Here is a 21,040-nt window from a genome sequence, read left to right as displayed (position 1 = left end):
CACATTCAGAGTGAAAGAGCACACTGAATGAATCACAATGCTCAGGCAGGGTTTCTTGGGAGGAGCTGGGTTAAATACCAGGTGACAGACAGCAATAGGCTGAGGACGCACAAGGGGTGTGTCTGCAGCACGTACAAGAAACAGGAAGTGATCGGGCGCCGCCTTTAAGCAGCAGAAACAGAGGCAAGCAGACAGCATGGAGGGAAGCCAGGCTAGTAGACTGGACTGGAGATCAAGTGTGCGCTCTTGCACAGTGGGAGATGGACCACTATGCAAGGACGCCGCCAGGTATGTTACACAAATACTATGGGAGACCCACTCCCCAATCATGGGAATAAAGTTTGTAATATGCTGTACTGCATGGCTCTTGTAAGGGGCATTGCAAGTTCCTCCGTCCTAATTTTTGGCAGCTTTTGCTTGGAAGGCATAAGCAAATACTATGGGAGACACACTCCCCAATAATGGGAATAATGTTTGTAATATGCTGTACTGCATTGCTCTTGTAAGGGGCATTGCAAGTTCCTCCATCGTAATTTATGGCAGATTTTGCTTGGAAGGCATAAGCAAAGACTATGGGAGACACACTCCCCAATAATGGGAATAATGTTTGTAATATGCTGTACTGCATGGCTCTTGTAGGGGGCATTGCAAGTTCCTCCATCCTAATTTTTGGCAGCTTTTGCTTGGAAGGCATAAGCAAATACTATGGGAGACACACTCCCCAATAATGGGAATTATGTTTTTAAGATGCTGTACTGTATGGCTCTTGTAAGGGGTATTAAAAGCGTCTTGTTAAGCTACTGCGACCTCCACCACTTTTCCGAGGGGCATTAAAAGCATCTTGTTAAGCTACTGCGACCTCCACCACTTTTCTGAGGGGCATTAAAAGCATCTTGTTAAGCTACTGGGACCTCCACATCTCTTCTGAGGGGCATTAAAAGCGCCTTGTTAAGCTACTGGGACCTCCACGTCTCTTCTGAGGGGCATTAAAAGTGTCTTGTTAAGCTACTGTGACCTCCACGTCTCTTCTGAGGGGCATTAAAAGCGTCTTGTTAAGCTACTGAGACCTCCACCACTTTTCCGAGGGTCATTAAAAGCGTCTTGTTAAGCTACTGGGACCTCCACCACCTTTCCGAGGGGCATTAAAAGCGTCTTGTTAAGCTACTGGGACCTCCACCTCTCTTCTGAGGGGCATTAAAAGTGTCTTCTTAAACCACTCTGAACTGCACAGCTCTTCCAAGGGGCATTGAAATGTTGTTTTTAATTAACTCTAACTTCCACGACTCTTCAAACGGGCATTGCATTTCCTCCTAATTTTTGGCAGGTTTTGCTTGGAAGGCATAAGCAAAGACTATGGGAGACCCACTCCCCAATAATGGGAATAATGTTTGTAATATGCTGTACTGCATAGCTCTTGTAAGGGGCAATGCAAGTTCCTCCATCCTAATTTTTGGCAGCTTTTGCTTGGAAGGCATAAGCAAATACTATGGAAGACCCACTCCCCAATCATGGGAATAATGTTTGTAATATGCTGTACTGCATGGCTCTTGTAAGGGGCATTGCAAGTTCCTCCGTCTTATTTTTTGGCAGCTTTTGCTTGGAAGGCATAAGTAAAGACTATGGGAGACACACTCCCCAATAATGGGAATAATGTTTCTAATATGCTGTACTGTATGGCTCTTGTAAGGGGCATTAAAACTGTCTTGTTAAGCCACTGCGACCTCCAGCACTTTTCCAAGGGGCATTAAAACCGTCTTGTTAAGCTACTGTGACCTCCACGTCTCTTCCAAGGGGCATTCAAACCGTCTTGTTAAGCTACTAGGACCTCCACGTCTTTTCCGAGGGGCATTAAAACCGTCTTGTTAAGCTACTGGGACCTCCACGTCTTTTCAAAGGGGCATTAAAAGCGTCTTCTTAAGCCACTCTGAACTCCACAGCTCTTCCAAGAGGCATTGAAATGTTGTTTTTAATTACCTCTAACCTCCACGACTCTTCCAACGGGCATTGAATTTCCTCCTAATTTTAGTCAGCTTTTGCTTTTCAATGAAAAGGCGAAAACTAAGGGAGACCCACTCCCCAATAATGGGTAGAAGGTTTTTAGCATGCTGTAATCCACGTCTGTTTCAAGGGGCATTGCAGTTCCTCATAATTTTTGGAAAGCCTTCCATTCACTGCTTAGGCCAACACTGTACAGGAGACCCAGTTGCTATAAATGGAAAAAATGGTTTAGTTAAGGCCCTCTGACCTCCATGTCATTTCCAAGGGGCATTGGAGTGCCTCAAAATTTTTGGTAGGCATTGCACTCACTGTATGCCCTATAACTGTGTAGCCGAACCGCTCATTTTGTTACAGAAACATATCCTACAAGACATATGTGGTTGACTGGCCTGATATTGATGTGAATGGTCCCTGTTCCTCCTGCTCTTTCTCCTTTGCCACTACCTCATCCATCATTTATCACCTGAAGCTTTGTTTTAACGGGAGTCATAGAACTGGGATAGTTGCAAGAAAACATCCAGCAATCCTCGGAGGAGGTATGATATGCACCAAAACGCTGACCACCTCAGGCCTAGCCGCTACTACATACATGCGCTTGCATTCCAAGAAAACAAAGCAGATGCTAACTTCTATCATCATCATCATCATGGTCCTCACCTTGGCACTCTCAACTCCCCTGATGGAGAAGCCAGGGCCCACCGGAGGAGTCTGGTTCTCTGGTGGGATCGTCCAATGCTGCCCTAAAGCAGGCCGGGCTAAGAAAAGTGTGTGGGGGGATGGGAGAAAATAGGGGCGGCTGGGGACCGTTTATGGACACCTGGCTGCCCCCAGGCGGCTGGTGACCGTGTGTGGACACCTGGCGGCGTGGCGGCTGGGGACCGAGTATGGACACCTGGCTGCCCCCTGGCGGCTGGGGACCGAGTGTGGATACCAGGCCGCCAACGCAGCCATGACGTGGTGGCCAGATTCCGCCTCCACATACCTAAAAGGCCCAATTTCAAGTGCAAGCAAACAAGCAGTATGGTATTGCAGCCTGGGGGTGGGTGGGTGGGTGGCAGGCTGCATACTTGCGCTTGCATTGCAAGGAATGGGAGAGGTACAATTGAACACTGCCCTGGGACAAGGACTTGAACGGGGATAGTTGAAGTCTGCAACGACAGGTGCAGGGTGGGAGGCATCTTCGCATGAACAGGGGTTTGGCATGCACACACTACAGCGGAATAGGCTGTCCTTCCCACTAAATGCACTGGGGAGCGCACAGGTAATGTTTTGGTATGCGTGCTTAATCTTATGTATAAGGCACACAGGGACAAATAGGGGCGGCTGGGGTCTGAGTATGGATACCTCGCTGCCGAAGCAGCCATGAGGTAGTGGCCAGCTTCGGCTTCCTCCAAACTAAAAGGCCCCATTTCAAGTGCAAGCTAGCAGTATGGCATTGCAGCCTGGGGGTGGGTGGGTGGCAGGCTGCACACTTACGCTTGCATTCCAAGAAAACAAAGCAGATGCTAACTTCTGTCATCATCATCATGGTCTTCACCTTGGCACTCTCAACTCCCCTGATGGAGAAGCCAGGGCCCACCGGAGGAGTCTGGTTCTCTGGTGGGATCGTCCAATGCTGCCCTAAAGCAGGCCGGGCTAAGAAAAATGTGTGGGGGGATGTTCCAAGGAGAAATAGGGGCGGCTGGGGACCGTTTATGGACACCCGGCTGCCCCCAGGCGGCTGGGGACCGTGTGTGGACACCCGGCCGAGGGGCGGCTGGGGACTGAGTATGGATACCAGGCCGCCAACGCAGCCATGACGTGGTGGCCAGATTCCGCCTCCACATTCCTAAAAGGCCCAATTTCAATTGCAAGCAAGCAGTATGGTATTGCAGCCTTTGGCAGGCTGCATACTTGCGCTTGCATTGCAAGGAATGGGAGTGGTACAATTGAACACTGCCCTGGGACAAGAACTTGCACGGGGATAGTTGCAAGTCTGCATGTTCTAATGCGGCAAGGATGACTTCTGATGGGCACACTTATAGGCAGTGACCTGGGTGTCAGAGATGCTTCAAGGGGTGTTCCCCATGTTGTTCCCATGTCTTTTCAGCACTGTATGCATGCGTCACACAGCACATGGCCAGATAAGGTTGTAAAATGTTAAAATGACATTTCCCGGTGAATGCATTTGTCACAGTTGAAAGCAATACAAAAGTGCAAAAACGCATAAAAAATGCTACTTGTGAACATAGCCCAAGGTGTGGAGGAGTAATTTTTTCTTTGGTTATTTATTTTACCTTATACACAAGTCTTTACCCAGGAAAGGAACTTCCTTAACAGAAAAGCAGCTTCAGTTTCGTTTTTGAACGTTTTATTGTGAGCCCTTAAAAGTGGCTTAATATCTCTTACCACGTTGTTGACAGCAGGAAGTGCTTCCTGGGGCGATCCCCATGCTGTCCTCATGTCATTTGAGCACTGTCACTATCGTTTTGGGCACTTGTTAGGCTTTTAAAAGACTGCCGGGGGTGCCGCCGCAAAAATGCTCGGGTCTCCCATAGACTAACATTGGGCTCGTTGCTCGGGTCGAGCACCCGAGTATCACGGCGAGCTCGGCCCGAGCTTCGAGCACCCGAGCATTTTAGTGCTCGCTCAACACTACTGAGGAGCTGTATAATGGGCAAATCATTCAACCATTCAATACTCACCTGCTGTTAAACAGTGCCGTTTCCAATGTATTATTTTTGGGAAAAGGTTTGAGTATGATGACCCAGCGTTTGAAAAATTTATCAAAATGTTAGATGAAAATGCCAAACTGCTTAGTACACCCAAAGTCATGATAGAATACATACCTGTTATAGGCAATGGCCTTTTTCACGAACCCAAAGTCATTTCCAATTTGGATCTATTTTGCGGATAAAACGTATCGATTTCAGTGAATTTGTGCAGTATCCCTTTTTGACTGACTAATGCTAGTAGAAGATTAGGAAACCTCAATCTGTTTTTTTCTCATATGAGAAAAATGGATGACACACATGACTGGTAAAAAAAATCCATCTACACTGACCAAAAATGGATAAAAATTGACAGGACGTGTACTTGGGCAGCTCCTGCTCCAAGACCTCTTAAATATACCCTCTTTCCCACTTTTCAGGGTATTTTTTACCTCTCCCTTAGTACCTTCTGCTGAAGAGACCCTGAGAAGCCGCCGGAAGCAAAATTCTACCCTCAGGAGCAACTTTACCGCTTCTTCCTGCGACCATCTGACAGAGGCCTTGCGGAGTACAGCGAAGCGCCCGGCGTGTCACACCTGTGTAGAGGAGACAGCGCCTGTGAAGTAGGAGGTGAGGAGCATCAGAACACGGGGTTCCCCCATAGTAAAGGACTCTTTACGGCTCTGGGCTCCACTGTTACCGGCGGCGGTCCGGTGTGCGACGAGCCTGCAGCCGCGCTCCTCCCTACCTCCACCTTCCCATTTGCAGCGCCTGGGAGGCTCAACTTAGAGAGGCACAAAGGGCCTCTGCCTTGCCTCACCTCGTGCTGACTCTGACGGGCTGCGGTGCGACCACTGGTGTGACGCTTCCTCCTCTGGAACCCTGCTGAGAGGACCAGCATGGCTGGGGCCTTCTCCCTGAGAACCGGCTGGGCCCAGTCGCTGATGCCACTTGTGGATTTTGGCGCCAAAACACGCCATCTTGTGAAGCTTGTTGCTCCCTCTTGCCTCTCTCCCCTGCTGCAGGGAAGCAGGTAACTTACCTCTTTTCAGCTCACTTTCTGTGTCCTGCACAAAGAACTTTGCTCAGCATCTTTGTAATCCTTTTTTCATCATTTTTTTTACATTTATTGAAGACACTCTATTGATATAATCTCTTATATCTTTTTACAATATATAAAGAGTTTAGCTGGCACCTATCATCCAACAGTGGAACTACAGCCTCTATATTCAACTGAGCTTTATCCATTAAACCACTAAAGTAAACTTTTAGTACTATTGAATATTACCCACCCAGTTGAGCTCTAGTTTATTAGCGTGGGTACAGAGAGACACCTACTGATCTGTAGGAGAAAAAATTCTTACACCTTTTTTTTTCTTTCACCTGTCTAACTTTACATTTACCTCAAGTAAACAATAACCTATCACCAATGATCTTTTGATGTTGCTCTATTTTTTCAATGACAGTGTGACATGTAACGTTAACAGGAGGTGATACCTTTTTATACACGCTCAAATCACTACTTCAAAATGGTTAAAACAGCTAAAGAGCATGTAAAAGAAAAAGACTCTGAAAGTAATGCCACTCCTCGCAAGCAAGGAGAATTAGACAAGTTTGTTAAGAAAAAAATTCCCACACCTCAAAAAACTTCTAGAAAAATTGCCTCTAACTCACCATTGCTTACTTCTGCTGCAGACACAGATTTAGGTAGCGAAGATTCGGACTCAAGCTCTCAATCCTCTAACTCTACACCAATCTCTAGATCTTTCCTAAAGAAAACACTTTCACGGGCGATGCAACCAATAATGCAAGAATTGTCCAGCCTGAGGGCAGACATTAAACAAGTAGGTCAGAGAGTTGAATCCCTGGAAATCATACAGACGGATTTACTAGACTTTTCGGACACCCTGAAAGACCAAATGTCCTACCATAAACAACAACTGAATTCTGCACTGCTCGCCATAGAAGATCAGGAAAATAGAAGCAGACGCAAGAACCTCAGGATAAAGGGAGTCTCAGAATCCTTCGCTCCTGACACCCTTAGAAGTGTCGCCAATGAGATTTTTACATCCCTTCTTGGTCCAGAAAGGGCCGAAAGCATTACTATTGAACGAATACATCGTGTTCTAAGACCTAAACCCAAGCCCTCTGACCCACCAAGGGACCTAATCTGCGGTCTGTTAAGCTACGTTGATACTGCAGCAATCCTATCCAAGATAAGGGAAGCGGCTCCTATAACTTACGACAATAACCCGATACAAATATTTCAAGACATAGCACCCTCCACTTTGGCCAAGAGGAGAAAAATTAAACCCCTCCTAGATGCTCTTCGGATCAATAAGTTGGTGTATAGATGGCTTTTTCCCTTTGGCTTAGCCATTTTAAAAGATGGCAAACAAATCTACATACGTACTCCAGAAGACCTTCAGGCTTCGTGGGACATACTTTTAATTAAAAAAATTGACATTCCTTCATGGTTGCGCTTAGATGATGAAATTTTCACCTTTCCTCTGCTACAGAGACCTGAAAAATGGTTGATGCAGGGGAAAAGCACCGCTAATAGGCTCAAGGGAAGATCACCTAGACATCCCCCTCCATGATGAACAAGACTTCTCCTACCGGTTTCCAGTATATGTTGAAACTTTACTTTTGGAAGAAGTTCAGTTATATTGTTCTTCACTTGCCTTAATCGGCTTTTCTTGGAATTTCCCCCCTGATTGTTTTTCTCCGTACTAGTTTTGTTCTCACCTGAAAAAAATGTTATGATTATGACTAGCTTTGTTCATTACTGTCATACCTGTTATTGGTTTGTGTATTACCTATTATCTCTTTAAGGTATCACCTCCTGATTTACCTTGTCTGCTATTCTTGGGATGACCCCCCTCCCTGCAGCAGATAAGTTGTATATTAATTTTACTATAGTTCTAATACGTTATATATGTTTATGCTCGTACCCTACTGATTGGACCTCTTTACATCCTCATGTCTTTGAAGGAAATTATGATGTCAAATATGACCCCAAATGACACTATATTAATCGCGTCATTTAATGTTAAGGGGTTTAACTCCCCGCAGAAATGCAATCAAATCCTTCACCTGTTAAATAAAAATAACACTTCCATAGCTTTCATACAAGAAACACATTTCAAAGCAGAACGCACTCCTGAGTTGTCCAGATCTAAATTCCCAACTTGGTACCACAGCTGCGGCTCTTCAGTATCCAGAGGTACCAGTATTGCTCTTCATAAAAATGTACCCTTCTCTTTCAAGGACCAACTTTCAGATGCTGAAGGTGGATATGTTTTCGCTAAAGGAAGTATCGCAAAGACCATTGTTACATTATGCAATATTCATGTCCCAAATCAGGTTCAAGCTGGCTGGTTGATGGAAACTCTGGATACTCTAAACTCCTTTAAAGAAGGCCTCTTAATAGTAGGCGGTGACCTTAATTCCTCATTAAATCCCCAGTTTGACGTTTCCTCAGGATTATCTGCTCTTTCTCAAAAGACTTTGAGGAAAATACATATGTCCCTGAATGCTTTGCACCTAATAGATACTTGGAGACTTCTAAATCCCTCTTCAAAGGATTACACCTTCTTTTCCCACCCTCACTCCACCTATCACAGAATAGACTATTTATTTATTCAAAACTCTTCTTTATCTCTTCTAAAATCTGCCTCAATTGGTTCTATAACACTATCGGACCATGCCTCAATTTTCTTGGAATCATCCACATCCTCACTACCAAAAAGAGAAATGACTTGAAGATTAAATGAGTCTCTAATAAACAATGAAGAATACATCTCTAAGATCTCCAAATCTCTTGACTTATTCCAGGAAAATTTGAACTCTAGTCCCTCTGTTCCGGTGATTTGGGAAGCCCATAAGGCTGTCATAAGGGGTGAACTAATCTCATTAAACGCCCATCTAAAAAAAACTAGAGATAAAGAAATTTTTTCCTTGCTCCATCAAATCAATACTTTAGAAGAACTCCATAAAAAGTGTCTAGTGGATAAAGCTCAAAATGACCTTCTGGTCTTAAGAAATAAACTCAAGGATGCTTTAAATATAAAATCTGCTAAACTATTTCAAAGGTGTAAGCAAAGAATTTATCTACGAGGGTCAGTCAATAAGTAATGCCTCCTATTTTTTTTCTCCTTAAATAAGGTAGTTATGTTAAATATTCGAATGTGGCACAATTCCTCAAACCTTCTTCTCCAATCCACAGCAATTGCAACTTCCTGCATCAACAGGTGGCAGGACTGTATCCGTTTGCAAAATGGCTGACATCGATGTTCGTATTAGACAACATTCTGTGATTGAATTCTTGCATGCAGAAGGTGAAACGCCCATTCGAATTCATGAGAGACTGAAAAATGTGTACGGTGATGCAACAGTGGATGTCAGTACTGTTAGACGATGGGTTCGTCGCTGTAACACAGCCAAAGGGCCATCACCGTTGGCTGACAAAATGCGGAGTGGCAGGCCAGTAACAGCAGTGACTCCAAGCAACATTCAGCGAGTCGATGACATCATTCGTGGTGACCGCCGGGTGACAGCAGATGAATTGTGTGGCATTATCTGCCACAGTAAAGGCAGTGTGATGAAAATTATTGGACAACTGGGATACAGAAAAGTTTGTGCAAGGTGGGTCCCAAGAATACTTTTTTAACATGCTGGAATACATGCCCTTGTTAAACGGTGGACCAAGACTGTGGAAATGGATGGAGATTATATTGAAAAGTGACAAATTAATCGTTAATGTTGTGGTTTTCAACCTATGTAATTGCATTTGAATTTCTTGCCAATTAAAAGGAGAAGAAAAATAGGAGGCATTACTTATTGACTGTCCCTCGTACATGGTAATAGAGGGAGTAAGATTACTTCCTCTTTGCTCAAAAAAAATCTTGAGCGATCTTTTATTAAAAAAATCCGCTCCAAAGATGGTACCTTAAGTGAAGATACGACAGACATTTCACACTCATTTAAATCTTACTATCAAGATCTATATAATATAGAATCTCCGCCCTCTATGCTTGATCCATATTTGCCTTCTACAAAAATTAAAGATTTTTTAAACTCGCTGAATCTTCCCACTCTTAAACCAGAAGACATACATTTATTAACAAAAAAGGTCACCCAACAAGAAATTCTGGACACGCTAAAATCCATTCCTAACGGTAAAACACCTGGCCCAGATGGCCTTCCCATAATTTACTATAAAAAACTTATCAAATCTTTTTTCCCATACTTAGTAGAATTATTTAATGCATTCCTGTCAGGAGACACTCCGGCTACTCAAACTTTGGAGGCACATGTTTCGGTTGTTCATAAGGAGGGCAAAAACCCTACACATTGCGGTAATTACCGTCCAATTTCTCTATTTGATGCTGATATTAAACTATGGGCTAAACTCCTTGCTAGGAGGCTGGAATATGTGCTCCCATATCTAATACATCGTGACCAGGTGGGTTTTGTGAAGGGTAGGGAGGGAAAAGATAACTCTAGTAAAATCATTCCCTTTGATCTTGCTCTCTACGGACGCCGAAAAGGTGTTCGACAGAGTGAGTTGGAGGTTCTTAGCATATACTCCAGAAAAATTTGCCTTCCCTGAAATTTTTGTAAATGCTATCTTCTCTCTTTACTCCTCCCCTTCTGCTAGAATACGGGTAAATGGTACTCTTTCACAAAGTTTCACTATTCAAAATGGGATGAGGCAAGGTTGCCCCCTCTCGCCTCCACTCTTTATTCTCCTCATGGAAACACTTGCCCAAGTAATCAGATAAGATCCTGACATTCAGGGAGTTAAAATTAAAAATACTGAACTTTTGTCGCCAATTTTTGCAGATGATCTGCTCCTCATGCTTTCCAATCCAATTAAAGCATTCCCCAAACTCATGTCTATTTTTGATCAATTCGGAGAGCTCTCTAATTTTAAAATTAACTACGAGAAATCGAAAGCATTAAATACCTCCACCCCCACATCTGATGTTGAATTTCTACAGAGTTCTATCCCCTTTAAGTGGCCACACGGCTGTACTAAATATTTAGGGATCCAGATTACTAATAACCCAGATCTCTTATATGAGAAAAATTTTACACCATTGCTTGAGAAAATTAGATCCCTCCTTAAAACTTACGATAACACACTGTTATCTTGGATTGGTAGGACAAATGTTGTAAAAGCATACATTCTCCCTAAAATCATCTACCTCATAAATATGCTTCCCATATGCCTCCCTATGTCTTTTTTTTCTTCCATTAAACAAGTACTAGCTCAATACATAAGGAAACATAAAAGACCTAGGCTCTCACACAAATTATTATCCTAACCAAACCATAGAGGTGGCATTGGACTTCCGGACATCCTAAGATATTAGAAATCTATTCACATGCTCAGATGGCTAAAGATGGCCAATGCCTCCAAAAGAAGAGATACTACAGATATTGACTATCTTCTACTAGGTAACAACCCCCATAAGTTCATATGGGCAGATGTAATTCCTGTCTCTGAGATGTCGAGGAACACCATTACATCCACCTCTCTGGCTATTAAATGTAATCTAGTTCAAGAACGCCATGGTGACTCTATCCCTATGTCTGATGCCCAATATCTACTATCCCATACTTTTTAGACCCCAAGTACACTGACCCTTATAACCTCTGCTCAGAGTTAGCAAATTTTTCTATTAAACAATTCCTTTCAAATGAGATCCCTATGCTGGACTCTTGGCCAATTGGTACCTCGAAGCGACCCAAAAACTTCTTGCAACATAATCATGTCTCTCATATCTTCTCCCAGTTTAGAACTAGATTCTCTAACTTTAGGAAGGGCTCTTGGATTGAAAGTAGACTTTCTTTCCCTTTTTCCAAAGGTATATCAAAGATATATGACCATTTGACATTATCCCAGTTCTCTAAAAAACCCACTTTCATACAGTACAGACCAAAAGTTTGGACACACCTTCTCATTTAAAGATTTTTCTGTATTTTCATGACTATGAAAATTGTACATTCACACTGAAGGCATCAAAACTATGAATTAACACATGTGGAGTTATACTTATATAAGGCAAGAAATCCCACTTATTAAACCTGACAGGGCACACCTGTGAAGTGAAAACCATTTCCGGTGACTACCTCTTGAAGCTCATCAAGAGAATGCCAAGAGTGTGCAAAGCAGTCATCAAAGCAAAAGGTGGCTACTTTGAAGAATCTAGAATATAAGACATAATTTCAGTTGTTTCACACTTTTTTGTTAAGTATATCATTCCACATGTGTTAATTCATAGTTTTGATGCCTTCAGTGTGAATGTACAATTTTCATAGTCATGAAAATACAGAAAAATCTTTAAATGAGAAGGTGTGTCCAATCTTTTGGTCTGTACTGTATATTCCTGGGAGAATTAATTGAATATTACACTGTCCGAAGAGGAAGCTGACTCCATCCTTTCCAATGCACATAGCTTCTCAAAATGTATAACTTCACAAGAGAATTCATATAAAATTATTTTGCGTTGGTACAGAACCCCCGAATTATTACACCAATTTGGTCGGAGTTACTCTAACTTATGTTGGAGATGCAACCTAGCTGTGGGCAATATGACACATATCTTTTGGTCATGCTCGAAGAGTAGACCATTTTGGGGTAAAATAGAAGCGACCCTAAAAAAAATTAGGCCTGATAAGTAGTGTTGAGCGAACATGCTCGATACTGCTCGGTACTCGCCCGAGCATCACGCTACTCGGGATGTTCGGCGAGCACCGAGCATTTCCGGGTTACTCGGGTGGGAGCTCGGGTCTCCGCCCTGCTTGTTTGGCACTCTTTACAGAGCCAATGAACAAGCAGATATTGCCAGCCAGTCGAGTATTTAAAACCGGGCGCTGCCATCTTGGACACAGTCGCTCCGGATCAGACAGTGTAGGGACAGCGCTGCTAATTTAGGGAGAGATATATCCTGCAAAATAGTTAGTGTAGGGTCTGTAAAGGCTGCCAGATCAAACAAACAGTCCTTCTCAGGACTAATATCCATCCCAGGTATATCAGGCAGGCAGGCAGGCTGTATATGAGACGCAGTGGTTATACCAGCAAACGCTGCATTACAGTCCTGTGTGCTGCTCCTGTTGCTGAAATTGCTGGACTTAGCTCCAGGTCCCGGGGGCCAGGAAAAATCCTTTTTTTTTATCTAAATCCTCTTTTTTTTTTCCTCCTTCACAATGTACAAATACCCATCTTATTAACCTTTTGGTGTCCCCCCCCCCCCAAAAAAAAAGTGTGCCTCTGATTTTTCAGACACAAATATATCTGTTGAAAATAGTCTGGTGTAGGCCCGAGAAATAGAAGTGTGGTTTTGCAGTTCTATGGGCCATTTGTATCTAAAAAAAACAGTTTGAGTGTGTCGCTCACTGTTCAGCCGCAAATATAGATATTTAAAAAAGTCTGGTATACACCAGTAAATTATTACTGTGGTTTTGATGTTCCACGGTAAAACATCTCTATTATCCTGTTTTTGGCATTTTTTGCTGTATAAAAATAATAATAGTGTCTCCCTGATTTTTCAGACACAAATATATCTGTTGAAAATAGTCTGGTGTAGGCCAGAGAGACAGAAGTGTGCTTTTGCTGTTCCACGGTAAAAAATCTCTATTATTCTGCTTTTTGCATTTTTTGCTGTAAAAAAAAAAATAATAGTGTCTCCCTGATTTTTCAGACACAAATATATCTGTTGAAAATAGTCTGGTGTAGGCCCGAGAAATACAAGTGTGGTTTTGCAGTTCCACAGTTCAAACCTCGGTATTATCCACTTTTGGGCCATTTGTATCTAAAAAAAACAGCTTAAGTGTGTCGCTCACTGTTCAGCCGCAAATATATATATATTCAAAAAAGTCTGGAATACACCAGTAAATTATTACTGTGGTTTTGCTGTTCCACGGTAAAACATCTCTATTATCCTGCTTTTGGCATTTTTTGCCGTAAAAAATAAATAGTGTCTCCTGATTGTTCAGACACAAATATATCTGTTGAAAATAGTCTGGTGTAGGCCCGAGAAATACAAATGTGGCTTTGCAGTTTCACGGTTCAAACCTCTGTATTATCCACTTTTGGGCCATTTGTATCTAAAAAAACAGTTTGAGTGTGTCGCTCACTGTTCAGCCGCAAATATATATATATTTTAAAAAGCCTGGTATACACCAGTAAATTATAAATGTGGTTTTGCTGTTCCATAGTAAAAAATCTCTATTATCCTGCTTTTGGCATTTTTTGCCGTAAAAAATAAATAGTGTCTCCTGATTGTTCAGACACAAATATATCTGTTGAAAATAGTCTGGTGTAGGCCCGAGAAATACAAGTGTGGTTTTGCAGTTCCACGGTTCAAACCTCTGTATTATCCACTTTTGGGCCATTTGTATCTAAAAAAAACAGTTTGAGTGTGTCGCTCACTGTTCAGCCGCAAATATATATATATTCAAAAAAGTCTGGTATACACCAGTAAATTATAACTGTGGTTTTGCTGTTCCACGGTAAAAAATCTCTATTATCCTGCTTTTGGCATTTTTTGCCGTAAAAAATAAATAGTGTCTCCTGATTGTTCAGACACAAATATATCTGTTGAAAATAGTCTGGTGTAGGCCCGAGAAATACAAGTGTTCACGGTTCAAACCTCTGTATTATCCACTTTTGGGCCATTTGTATCTAAAAAAAAAACAGTTGAGTGTGTCGCTCACTGTTCAGACGCAAATATATATATTTAAACAAGTCTGGTATACACCAGTAAATTATAACTGTGGTTTTGCTGTTCCACGGTATAAAATCTCTATTATTCAGGTTTTGGTAGTTTTTTCTGTAAAGAAAAACAGTAGTGTCTCCTGACTGTTGTGACACAAAAATATATCTGTTGAAAATAGTCTATGTGTAGGCCCGACATCCCAGTGTGGTTTCGCAGTTCCACGGGTCAAATCGCTGTACTATCCAGTTTTGGGCCTTTGGTATCTAAAAAAAAAAACAGTTGAGTGTGTCGCTCACTGTTCAGACGTAAATATCTCTATTTAAAAAAGTGTGGTATACCCCAGTAAATAATAACGGTGGTTTTGCCATCCCACGGTAAAAAATCTCTATTATTCAGGTTTTGGTAGTTTTTTTCCGTAAAGAAAAACAGTAGTGTCTCCTGACTGTTGTGACACAAAAATATATCTGTTGAAAATAGTCTTGTGTAGGCCCGACATCCCAGTGTGGTTGCGCAGTTCCACGGGTCAAATCGCTGTACTATCCAGTTTTGGGCCTTTGGTATCTAAAAAAAAAGCAGTTTGAGTGTGTCGCTCACTGTTCAGAGGCAAATATATATATTTAAACAAGTCTGGTATACACCAGTAAATTATAACTGTGGTTTTGCTGTTCCACGGTATAAAATCTCTATTATTCAGGTTTTGGTAGTTTTTTCCGTAAAGAAAAACAGTAGTGTCTCCTGACTGTTGTGACACAAAAATATATCTGTTGAAAATAGTCTTGTGTAGGCCCAACATCCCAGTGTGGTTTCGCAGTTCTACGGGTCAAATCGCTGTACTATCCAGTTTTGGGCCTTTGGTATCTAAAAAAAAAAACAGTTGAGTGTGTCGCTCACTGTTCAGACGTAAATATCTCTATTTAAAAAAGTGTGGTATACCCCAGTAAACAATAACGGTGGTTTTGCCATCCCACAGTAAAAAATCTCTATTATTCAGGTTTTGGTAGTTTTTTCCGTAAAGAAAAACAGTAGTGTCTCCTGACTGTTGTGACACAAAAATATATCTGTTGAAAATAGTCTTGTGTAGGCCCGACATCCCAGTGTGGTTTCGCAGTTCCACGGGTCAAATCGTTGTACTATCCAGTTTTGGGCCTTTGGTATCTAAAAAAAAAGCAGTTTGAGTGTGTCGCTCACTGTTCAGCCGCAAATATCTCTATTTAAAAAAGTGTGGTATACCCCAGTAAACAATAACTGTGGTTTTCCTCTTCCACGGTTCTAATCTACTCTTTATTTCCCTTTTTCCATTGATAGTGCAAGTGTAAGCTATTTTACTTCATTTACAATGGGCAAGGCGCGTGGCAAGGGACGTGGATGTGGACGTTTTGGTGATGGTTCGTGCAGAGGACGGGGCCGTGGCCAAGGTGAAAATGTGCCACAACCAACAGCCACATCTTCTCGCTCCCACTTCTTGACCGAATTACTAGGGAAGCACAGAACAACACCAGTATTGAGAACTGATCAGTGTGAACAGGTTATTAATTGGATAGCAGACAATACTTCCAGTTACCTGGGCACCACCACCTCCGGTCTGTCTTCCACACGGTCAACTCTTAGTAGCCGTGAGTCTCGACCGCATACTCCTCCTCACCCTGATGCTCCTTCCTCCCACCATGCTGAGTGTCGTCAGACAGCAAGTGATCCCACACTTGGACACTCTGAAGAGCTGTTCACTTGTCCATTTCCATATTTGGGCCCCTCGCCTGATACGCTTGAAGTGGTGGAAGAGGAGATCCCATGTTGCGATGCCCAAATATTTGAACAGCCACGGCCACAGGAAGTCGACGTTGGCAATCTGTCACAAGAGGTGGACGATGACGAGACACAATTGCCAGGAAGTGAGGAGGAGGATCGTGGTGCGCAAGTGGAAGAGGAAGAAGTGGTGGATGATCTAGTAACTGACCCAACGTGGAAGGAGGACATGCAGAGTGAGGCCAGCAGCACACAGGGGGAGGGAGGCAGAGTACCCCAACAGGCAGGAAGAAGCAGTGTGGTGGCCGCAGACAGAAGGCAGGCAACCATTCCCCGTAACACTAACACGAGGGACGTTGCCAGTACAAGCGGTAGGTCTTCCAGAGTCTGGAATTTTTTAAAGACTCTGCTGATAACCCCAAAAAGGCCATATGTTCCACCTGCCATGCCAGCATCAGCAGGGGTGACAAAACTACCAGCCTGACCACCACCAGCATGATCAGGCACATGGCAGCAAAGCACCCGACTTTGTAGGGCGAAACCCAGGGTCCACGACCAGTGTCAGCGGGTGTCATCACTGCTTCTTCCACTGTTGTGCGTGCAATAGAACCCCCTGTTGTGTGTGCAAGGCAATCCCCTGTCCATACTGCATGTAGAGATGCCCCCTCCTCTGAGTCTTCACTTGTTATGGCAGTTTCTCAAGAAACAGCATCAACGTCCACGTCCACGTCCCACAGCAGCGTTCAATTGTCCATATCCCAGACCTTTGAACGAAAGCGGAAATTCGCAGCTAAAGCCCCACAGGCCACAGTCCTAAATTCGCACATTTCACGACTGCTTGCATTGGAAATGCTGCCTTTTAGGCTGGTGGAGACGGAATCCTTCCGCAATCTTATGGCGGTGGCCGTCCCTCGTTACTCGGTCCCCAGCCGACACTATTTTGCCCGGTGTGCCATCCCCGCACTACACAAGCAGGTGTCCCAAATAGTGTTGAGCCACCCCCGTAGTGTTCGAGTTCGGTTCGGTTCGTTGAACACCCGTGTGTTCGCCGAACTGTTCGTCGAACTGTTCGTCGAACACCTTCGAACACCGTTAAAACCAATGGCAGGCAAACAAAAACACATAGAAACACATAGAAAACACCTTCAAAGGTGTCCAAAAGCTGACAAACTGCTCAGAAGACATAACTAACACATGGAAAAGTGACAAGTACATATAGTCATGCGAAAATAAAAGAGGTGGAGGAGTAAAAGGAGGGGGAGACACAGATATAGGCATGTCATGCCCTTCTAAAATCCAAAAAGTGAGAAGCCGACAAGGCCAGTCCGCTCCTGCCCGTGCCACCTCCGTGTCGCCGGGTTTGTGCCAGAGCCGCGGTGAACCCTGACGGCCAGCCCCCCTCTCCCAATACTGGTGCCTGTCCGCTGGTGGGTCGAGCGAGCCCCCCTGTGGTGGAGGCAGCTCTAAGCTTTTTAATTTAAATTGTCTCTCTAATTTGAATGAATACACTTTAAATCCATTTACAAGGATCTATTGGAGGGCAAGTCTCATGCCAGCAGCCGCGGTAATTCCAGCTCCAGTAGCGTCCACTAAAGCTGCTGCAGTTAAAAAGCTTTTATAAGGATCGAGCTCGGCTGTCCACCGCAAGGCATCCTACTGCCAGTCCCAGCCCCTATGCCTTGGGGTGCCTCCTGATGCTCTTCACTAAGTATCCCATGGTCCCGAAGCATTTCCTTTGAAAAAATTAAGTGTCTAAACTACAGGTGGTGCAGCTTGCTTAACAGCCGGGATAATCCGCTCACTAGCAGACACTGCTACTAGGCACAAAGTATTTCCTGGGCTAGATGCAGTTAAAAATTTGTAATTAGATACTCTCGTTGGATGCTGAGAAAGCATTCCATAGAGTCTCCTGGCACGCCATATATGATTCTCTTAAAAAGCTTGGGGTAGGGGTCTAGGGGACCCTTTTATAGCCAAAATCACGGCCCTGTATCGCAATACGTCACCTAGGCTGAAGATACATGGAACTGTAGCACCCTGAGGGCTCGGTTGCTACAGACGTATTGCACCTCACCCAGAGGTGTGATATCTCACTCTCAGGTAAGGATGGAGTGTGGATCAGGACCCGACACCTGCATGCATTACACCACATTGCCGTGGGGCAGGGCGACCAATATGCCCCTGAGATGGGCACGACAGTCCCTGTCCCTGGCTGGAGTGGGGGGAGGGAACACTGAGGAAGGGGAACCCTGTAGTGCAGGAGCAGGGAGGAAGCAGTTCCTGGGTGCATTGAGAAGGGAGTATAAAAGGTGGGCACCATCTTAGTTCAGTGCAGAGAAGTCTGAGCAGAAGTGGCAGGGAGCAGGGGCTCTGCATGAGCTCTGCTCCGGAGGCGGGCCTAGTAACAGAGGCCGAGGCCTGGAAGAGGGAGAAGGAAGGAAGAGGAGCGGAGAAGGCTCCAGGAACGAGGAATGAAGGGATCCCAGGGGTGCGGACGGGCGAGTCGCCACCGCACGCCCGAATCCACCTGCGTGGAGGGGTCAGGCCAAAGGGGGAGACCGGTCCCCGAACTAGTGGAGGCAGGAAACGACCCTCAGCTAGAAACCGGAGGCTCTGACATTTTATGTGGCGCAGCCCCTCGCTACACCCGCTAGGAAGGCACCACATAGGGTCAGGGAAACTGGCGCCAAGTTTACCAAGAGGAGGCCCGAGGCAGCCGGACAGAAGTGTTGGTAAGAAAGGCCAGACAAAGGACACACAAAGGGGGTCCTGTGAAGTGCTCCAAAGTTATCTGGGAGTTGTCTGAGCCCCTCACCTGGTGAGCACAGTACGACGTGGGCAGCCGTTACCTGCAGACGTGGTCTGGATAATAAGAACTGTGAGTAAAGGCCCTGAACTGCATCACTGACTCCGTGTCGTTACTGCTGCTGCCCTGCACCATCACCCCCATCCTCCGCATACACTGCCCTGAGGCTATACTCCTCCCGTGGGGAGTTATGCTACGCTCTGCTGCACCCACAACACCAGCCTCAGTGGTCTGCCCTGTAGCGGCGGTTCACTCTGACCGCAATCCACGGGTGGCGTAGTCGGACATTTAAACATGAAAACCACATAAATAGTTCCGCCACTGGTTTGACCGCCCTGAGCCACGGAACTGGGTCGCCGCCACGAAGACTACAACCACCAGCATCCACCAAAAAGGGTCCGGCTCCGGGTGTCCCAAGGCCCAGGGGGTGCGTCAGAACATTTTCATCACCTTTCACAATCACCAATGGGACAAGGCAGTGATGTCCTCTGTCCCCTCTCTTATACATCCTAGTGACGGAGCACCTGCTCTCATCAATTCGCCATAACCCCAATATTAGGTGGATTGAGGTGGGAGGCACCGAGTACAAGTGCTCTCTATTTGCTGATGATGTCCTAGTATATATCACTCAATCACATATATCCATCCCTGCTGTTATGGCTGAAATAGATCACTTTGTTACATGGTAAAATTTTAAAATCAATGCAGCGAAGTCTGAGGCCCTCGATGTCTCCCTCCCCAAATCCATATAGGATTCCATCCAGTCCAACTTTCCCTTTGCCTGGCCCTCACAGGGTATCAAATACTTAGGAATTCCTATTCATAGAGACCTCTCCCATCTATGTTATCTTAATTTTGGGCCCTTTATTGAACAACTCCATACAGACCACGGTTGGCAAGTTACAACTGTAAGATTCACTACGTGAACCACTGGTGTTTTGTGGAAAAGCACATGTACACTGCGTTCCAAATTATTATACAAAAAGTGTTTAGGAGTGATAAGGGAAGAATTTGTTTGTTTGTCAGTTAAACTCATTGATGGTGATGTGTGTCAGGGCTCTTTATATCACTGTAAGCAATTGCAGACACCTGTGCTAATTAGTTTGGCAGGTGTGTCCAATGAAAGGCAAGACTACTTAAGAAGGCTCTCTCACATTATTAAGCAGCCTACATTTTCTGCCAAAATGGGAAAGAAAAAGGATGTGTCGGCTGCTGAGAAGCAACAAATTGTGGAGTGTTTAGGTCAAGGCATGACTACAATCAACATTGTGCGATGATCAGGATGAAGTGTCTTGGCAATCAAGAAGTATGTAGCTGATTCACAGTACACACGTGTGCGTGCTGATAAGGGCAAATTGAGGACTCTTTCCTACAGGCAATTACGTCAGGTTGAAAGAGCAGCGGCAAAAAAGCCTTGTCATAGCAGCAGACAAGTTTTTGAAGCTGCTTGTGCCTCCAACGTCCCCCGAACAACAAGATGCAGGGTCCTTCAGAGGTTTGCAGCTGTGCATGCGCCATCCTGTCGACCTCCTCTATTCACTTCACACAAGCAGAAACGGCTCCAGTGGGCCAAACATTACATGAAGACTGATTTCAAAACTGTTTTGTTCACGGATGAGTGCCGTGCAGCGCTCGATGGTCCAGATGGATGGAGTGGAGGATGGCTGGTTGATGGACACCCCACGCAAACACGGCTACAGCGCCAACAAGGAGGAGGTGGAGTAATGTTTTGGGCTGGAATCATGGGGAGAGAGATTGTCGGCCCCTTTAGGATCCCTGAAGGCGCTAAAGATGAACTCCATAATGTATGTGGATTTTCTCAAACAGCACTTCCTGCCATGGTTCAAGAAGAAGAACCGTGTATTTCACAGCAAGATCATTTTTCTGCATGATAATGCACCATCTCATGCTGCACATAAAACATCTGCATCTCTGGCTGATATGGGCATAAAAGGGGACAAACTTATGGTGTGACCCCCATGCTCCCCTGACCTCTACCCCATTCAGAACCTTTGGAGCATCATTAAAAGGAGTGTCTATGATGGCGGGAGGCAGTTCACATCTAAGCAACAGCT

Source organism: Phyllobates terribilis, unplaced genomic scaffold (genome assembly GCF_046119375.1).
Source record: "Phyllobates terribilis strain yellow unplaced genomic scaffold, ASM4611937v1 Scaffold_5__5_contigs__length_657084704, whole genome shotgun sequence".
NCBI lineage: Eukaryota > Metazoa > Chordata > Amphibia > Anura > Dendrobatidae > Phyllobates > Phyllobates terribilis.
Note: the sequence above shows the minus strand (reverse complement) of the source record.